Source organism: Cupressus sempervirens, chromosome 4 (assembly GCF_028749045.1).
Source record: "Cupressus sempervirens isolate cs-2001-9-10 chromosome 4, ASM2874904v1, whole genome shotgun sequence".
In the NCBI taxonomy this organism is placed as follows: Eukaryota; Viridiplantae; Streptophyta; class Pinopsida; order Cupressales; family Cupressaceae; genus Cupressus; species Cupressus sempervirens.
Window position 1 is genome coordinate 563,534,739 of NC_143121.1, and position 7,443 is coordinate 563,542,181.

Here is a 7,443-nt window from a genome sequence, read left to right on the forward strand (position 1 = left end):
TAAAATCTTCATAAAGACCCTCATAATGACTTGTAAGAGCAATAGAAGGGCTTGTAAGAGTCATTTATGACCTAGTGGACTTCATAAAGTTTTATTGTTGAGATATTTTGAGGGTGATGAGAGCAAATTCGACTTGGACTTGATTAGGAAGGTTTTAAGCTTGCTTAGGCTTGTGCAAATGATTAGAGGATGGATTAGGATGGTTTAGGATTAGCTTAGGGATAGGCAAGTGGATGACATTTAATGAGGGTGGGTGAAGGAGGAGATATTTGTTAACTTTGGCTTGGGTTAGTAAGTTTTAACCCATGTTTAGGGAATGTGACAAGGTTAGGAGGGGATTAGGATTAGGTTTAAAGACATCTTCTAGAAGAGTCTAGACTTTGGATGAGGATAAAGACTTTCTAGAATAGTCTAGAATTTCCTAGGATGAGGATGAAGACTTTCTAGAAGAGTCTAGAACATCTTAGGATGAGGATAAATTAGATTTTTAGGAAATAAATAAAGTTTTATTTATTTCAAGGGTTTGGGTTGAGGAGATATTTATTAAAACTTTTTTAATAAACATGAGGATTAATATTTAATTTTAATTAAATATTTTGAGTTGGGGTTAGGGGTAGGAAATGATGAGATTAGCCTTTAATCGAAATTAAAGAAGGATTAGAAGATTTTGGAAGAGGTTATTGGTCATAAGGAAATTGGCCAAGTTTTGGGCAAAAAATAAATTTTTTATTTATTTTAGAATTTTTGGTCAATTTATTAATTAAATAATTAATAAATAAGAAAATAATGTTTAAATAAGATTTAAACATTTTTGGGAGGGATTCCTTAATTAAATATTTTTAATTAAGATAAAGGGATTTAATGGCATAAAAATTAATTAATTAATTAATAAATGATGATGTCATCAGGACTTTTTCAGAAAATAAAAATACTTTATTTTCTAAAGGTTTTTAGGTGTCTACATTTTGCCCCTCTTTGATGTGATGCCGCAAGTGGCATGGCATCAAAGATAAGAAAATAAGATGCCCAAGGCTAGAGCAGAAGAGGAGAGAATGGACTGTGAGATGCCCCCTCAAGAAGGCAGCGAGGAGAGAAAGCGAGGCTCGGTGGCTTCTTGAAAAATACAAGAATCTGGGATGAGCAAGGAGACTCAGATTGGATTAAGAGAAGAGGTTTAGTTAGCTCAAACTCTTACTATGGGAGAATGATAAAGGGAGAATCAGAGGCACAAGAGGAAGCAAGCTTAAGATCTCAGGGATTGCAGAGGATGAAGGAGCGGAGCGCTATAAAAGGAATCCAATATGGGGAGATGGATGAGGGGATTAAAAAAGCTGATGCAACAGGATTTCAAAGAGTCAGATTGGCAGAAGATTGGGTTTCGGAGATCCCTAGGACTAGGATTGTGGATCTCGAAAGATGAGGCTTGGTGGATTGATTTGGATTGGTGGATCCCTAAGACTAGGATTGTGGATCCCTAAAGCTAAGAGTGATGAGTGATTCAAAGAGATACTGATGCATAAGCTGGGGTAGGAGAGACAGATGCTAGATATGGATGGGGGATAATGGAGATGAAGGAAAACCATTGAAGCTTTTTGAGCGGGGGGGATACTTCAAAGAGAAGTACCACCATGTAGTTGAGCACTAGATTTGCTATAGGACTGTTGGTTAATTGCCAAGGTTACCAAGAACATCAAGGCCTTTTCACCAACTGTCCACAGGACTGACAGACTGACTCAAAACAAACACACAAGGATTGCCCCAGCATCACACATGAATCCCAGAGGAAGCAGCGTGGAAATGACACTAGAGAACCCACAAGCAGAAAAGAAAAACAAACGAAAGACCGGATCAAGACCTTACGCTCTAATTGCCCCATTCGCAGCATACCATGATATGGAAGATCATGGCAACCTTAAGGAGGGAACAAGGAGATTGCTTGGAAAAGATACTTCAAGACCCAAAAGGGAAGATCCCAAATCAAAAGAAAGTGAAAATCCAAAAGAGAGTCGTTTGCCAATGAGATGGGTAGGACAAGGTACTAACGGACCAAGATCAGACATGAGGAAAGCTATATCCTGCAAGGACCTATCGGAGAGCACCGAAGCTGGTGGATTTGGATGAGTGATGCGTTTGGCAAGCTGAACTAAGAAAGATAACACTTTGGTGATAGGAAATCTAGCTAAAGGATGCGTTGGAATAGCTAACCAAGATGTGTGATGGGTGCAAGATGCTGATCAAGGACAAACTGACACAAATGTTGGATAGATACAATGGTACTAAGCTAAAGAGGATGTACAAGCTGACAGACCAAGATATTTACAAGCGGGCTAATCAAGATATAGTACAAGTTTGTTCATGTTTTGGTTTTTGTGAGATGGAAATGTTTGTGAAGGATGGGATGTCTATAATAGGTGATAGGTGGATAGGTAGATGGTTTGTGAAAAGCTTAAGGAAAATGGAATTCTTTGGGTGCATGTGATAGGATACAGGCTAGGATACAAGATTATTTATAGGTTGGAATATGGTACAAACCTTGGACAAGATTTGGATAGACAAGGTATGGTACAAGATTTACAAGGTATAATACAAGCTTTAGTACAAGATTTACAAGTTGTACAAGAGGTATTTACAAGCTTCATCAGATTTTGGATATTTGGTTGGAACACCAAGGGAACAAGCAAGTGTGTCTTATGGGATGGTGGGTGAATGGATGAGGGATAGGATAGTGATAGATAATGGATTAGTCTTTAGTACACAAGGTGCCTGAATTGCCAGGTTTTCACCAAGATACCTATCCAAGGCGTTTGAATTGCCAAGTTTTCACCATTGGACGCTTATTTCTCTTTACTATATTTTTTTGTATTTTTCAAAAGCTAGGTATACCAAGGATCTTCAAGCATAGAACTTCTTGAGATGAATGATGTTAGTAGGATCATTCAAGAGTTCTCCTTCCGGTGTAGATAGCTGATAGGCTCTGGAGCCAAAGGAAGCAGTGACAACATAAGGACCAAGCCATGTAGGTTCAAACTTGCCTTTCTTTTCTCGATCTGCTTGGACTTTCATGTTTTCTTTAAGGACCATGTCACCTGGCTGAAAGTGTCGTGGAAGCACCTTCTTGTTGAAATTCCTTTTGAGACGAGTTTGATAGACTGTGAGATGATCATAGGCTTGTTGTCGCTTCTCGTCTAAGAGATCTAGCTGGGTGAGCCGAGCTACTCTATATTCTTCATCTGATATTTGCCCTTGCAAAGATATGCGCAAGGAGGGAAGTTCAACCTCTATAGGTAGTACCGCTTCGGCACCATAGACTAGGGAGTATGGAGTTGTGCCTGTGGATGTATGGAAAGAAGTTCAATAGGCCCATAGGGCTGAATTTATTTGTAGGTGCCAATCACGGCCGGAATCATTGACAACTTTCTTTAGAATTTTGAGGAGGGTTTTGTTGGTTGCCTCTGCCTGGCCGTTACCTTGTGGGAAATATGGGCTAGAAAAGCGGTGATGGATGCGAAGGGAAGTGCATAATTCTTCCATGTTGAGATTTTCAAAGTTACCTCCGTGGTCGGTGAAGATGGTGGATGGGATGCCGAAGCGGCAAACAATGTGGTACAAGATGAACTTGGAGACCTGAACTCCTGTAGCTGAGACTAGGGGGATTGCTTCCACCCATTTAGTGAAATAGTCTGTAGCTGTTATTATCCATTTATGTCCATCAGATGAGAGGGGTGTGATAGTTCCAACTAGATCAAGGCCCCAACAAGCGAAAGGCCAAGGTGGTGCAATAGGCTGTAGATCCTGTGCTGGAGCGTGCACAAGATTTGCATGCTGCTGACATGGGAGACACTTTCTGACAAAGTCACAGGAATCTTCTTCAATGGTAGGCCAATAGTAGCCTGCTCTAAGGATTTGTCGCGCTAGGACAATTCCACTTGTGTGGGCACCGCAAAGTCCAGAGTGTACTTCCTTTAACACCATCGCGGCCTCATTTTGGTCTAAACATCGAGAGAGAGTATCATGATAACCCCGACGATATAGGGTATTGGCTATGATAACATAGCGGGATGATTTTCGGATGAGGTTCTGGGGTTGGGTACGTGTGAGGTGAGGGGATATGATACCATCGTTAAGGTAAGCGTGAATCTCATGGTACCAAGGGGATTGGGGACCAACCAAGATACAAACACGGTTTGAATCCTCATTCGCATGGGCGGGTGTGAGGAGCTGCTCCACTAAAAACTCATACTGTGTAGCTGCTTGGGGAATTTCTAAGAGTGAGCCTATAGTAGCCATAGCATTTGCTGCTTTGTTCTGTATTCGAGGCACTTGTGTAAACTGAAGCTTTGTAAAATGTTGGGTTAGCTAATCAACCAGCTCTTTGTAGGGTAATAGCTTTTCATCTTTGGTTTGATATTCATTTAGGGCTTGCTTGATGATGAGCTGAGAATCGCCAAAGATTTGTAGCTCAACAATGTTCGATTCTGCAGCTATCTTTAATCCTGCTATGAGGGCCTCATATTCAGCTATATTGTTGGTGCTAGGGAATTGTAGCTTGAAGGCTTTTGGAATGTAATCCCCTTGAGGTGTGACCAACAATATTCCTGCCCCTAATCCATGAGATGTGTATGAGCCATCAAAATAAAGTTTCCATGGGGGTTGTTCTTCAATTAGACATATATGCTCATCTGGAAATTCTGTGATCAATGGATAAGCATCTATTAGAGGTGCATCAGCTAGGTGATCTGCTATAGCTTGCCCTTTGATTGCCTTTCTATCCACATACTGGATGTCAAATTCACTAAGGAGCATAACCCATTTGGCCAAACGGCCTGTAAGTGCTATTCTAGAGAGCATATACTTGAGAGGGTCAATCTTGGAGACTAGTTGTATGGTATGACTTAGCATGTAATGGCGAAGCTTTTGAGTTGAGAAAACAACTACCAAACAAGCTTTTTCCATAGGAGTGTAATTGAGTTCATAACCAACTAGGGTTCTATTGATGTAGTAGATGGCTCTTTCTTTGTTGTAGTCATCAAGCTGTGCTAGAAGTGCCCCTAGAGCAGTAGGTGTTGCTGATATGTACAAAATCAGGGGACGACTAGGAACTGGTGGAACCAAGATAGGGGGATTGATGAGATACTGCTTGAGATGGTCGAAGCTACGCTGACATAAAGGATCCCACTTGAAGTTCTCATCCTTCTTCAGTAAATGTGAAAATGGTGTACACTTATCTGCAAGCTGGGAGATGAAGCGCCGAACAGATTGGAGCTTTCCTTGAAGAGAGCGAAGCTGTCGCAGTGTCTGGGGAGGAGGCATGTCTAAGATAGCCTTGACCTTCTTGGGGTCGATCTCTATACCTCGTTTAGAAACTATGAAACCTAGAAGCTTGCCAGATGTGACCCCAAAGACACATTTCTTGGGATTCAGCATGAGATGATATTTGGCTAACCTATCAAAGACTTTCTCCAGGTCAGCAAGATGATCCATGAAGGTATGAGACTTGACCAAGATATCATCCACATAATCCTCCAAAATGCTATGGATGAGATCATGAAAAATGGCTGTCATAGCTCTTTGATAGGTAGCCCCAGCATTCTTTAGGCCAAAAGGCATCATGTTGTAGCAAAAGGTTCCCCAAGGGGTAGTGAATGCTGTCTTATGCTGATCCTCTTCTGCAATCTTGATTTGATTATACCCAGAAAATCCATCCATGAGGGACAAAATTTCATGTCCAGCTGTAAGATCTACAATCATATCTATGTTGGGCAAGGGAAAATCATCTTTTGGACAAGCTTTGTTAAGATCTCTAAAATCAGTGCAGATTCTGATGTCACCGGAAGGTTTAGTGACAGGGACCATGTTGGAGATCCACTCTGAGTAGTCGATAGATCGGATAACCTTAGCAGCTAACATTCTTTCTAATTCAGCTTTGACCAATAATGCCACCTTGGGGTGCATTTTTCTAAGCTTTTGTCTGACGGGCTTGATCTTTGGATCAACTGCAAGATGATGAACTACAAGCTTTGGATCAAGTCCTGGCATGTCCTGATATGACCATGCAAATCGGCCAATGTTCTCTCTTAAGACCTCAAAGAGGAGGTCAGCTTGGTCTTGTGATAGGGATGCAACAATGTGAACAAGTATGGGGATCTCTGATGAACCAATGTTGACTTCTCGAGTATCCTCAATTAGAATAGAAGACCCCTCTGGTCGATTATCTTGAGGAGGCAATGCTAAATCCTCATGTTCTTCAGGATTTTCTTGCTGAGGGGTTCTCTTCGTTGCCTTAGCTAGTCTTAGATTCACCTTAGTTCCAGTTTTGGGTGTATCGGAACTAGGTTGGGGATTTTCTCCAAAATACCCCTTGGGATCTAGCTTGTAGATATAGGCAGAATCTGGCTTTGTTTTCTTGTGAGGAGTTTCAGCTCCCATGAATCTTAGAAGTGCCTCCTCTGATGTGAACTCATCGATGTGTATGACACTTGGTTGGTCCCAATCTATGAGTTGTGGATGGGCAAGTGGTAGGTCAATGAGGTGGATGGATAGTTCTTGGAGAACAGAGTCTCCGAGGGAGATTTGGTCTAGGATATCGTCGTAGGCTCTCTTTTCAACTTCCTCAGGAATGTCTTCGATTTCGACAAGGTTGCGATGAATGTTTAAAAAAGCGTGACCGTTCTCATTGGTGCCCCCAATTGTGGGTATGCCAAAGCCAAGACCTGACTTCGATTCCCACTTGTGTGCGTCGATGGGGCACTGCATGCCTCTTTCTTCTGGTCCTAGACCACCACCTTGATAGTTCCATTTGTCAGTGATGAGCTTATGTTCTTGGGGATACTTTTGGCTGAAGTGATCAAGGCGTGCTTGATTTCTTTGAGGTGCATCCTTATGTAACCATTTGTTGATATCTGGAGTGAGCTCCTCATGAAGAGGGATTTTTGAGGATACAAAGGTTGTTGGGCCAAACTGTTTGTATCGAGGAGGTGGAACCTCCTTAGCTTTGTGATATGTCGGTCGTCCATGGGCATGTGGATCAACTGGCAGTGCCCCGACAGCAAATGCATCTGACAGACTATACTCTCCACAACCTTTGTTATTGATCTTCACGGTAGACAGGGTAGAGGCGAGGATGGTTTCTGGGTCATTATAAGTGTGGGATGAGTTGGCGATGGATGTGCCGATATCAATTCCAGGGCAATGGTTTGTATATGAAGCTTCAACCGCATTGCAGTAAGCAAAGGGTTCTGGATCGGCATGGATGGTTACCTCAGTGCCTTGATGCAGAAATTTGATGCACTGATGGTAAGTGGATGGAACGGATTTCATGGCATGAATCCATGGGCGACCGAGGAGGATGTTAAATGGTAGGTTTAGATCAATAACATGGCAGAGTGTCTCTTGGATGACTGGCCCAACCTTGATTGGCAGCAAAATAGTTCCTTCTATGGTTCT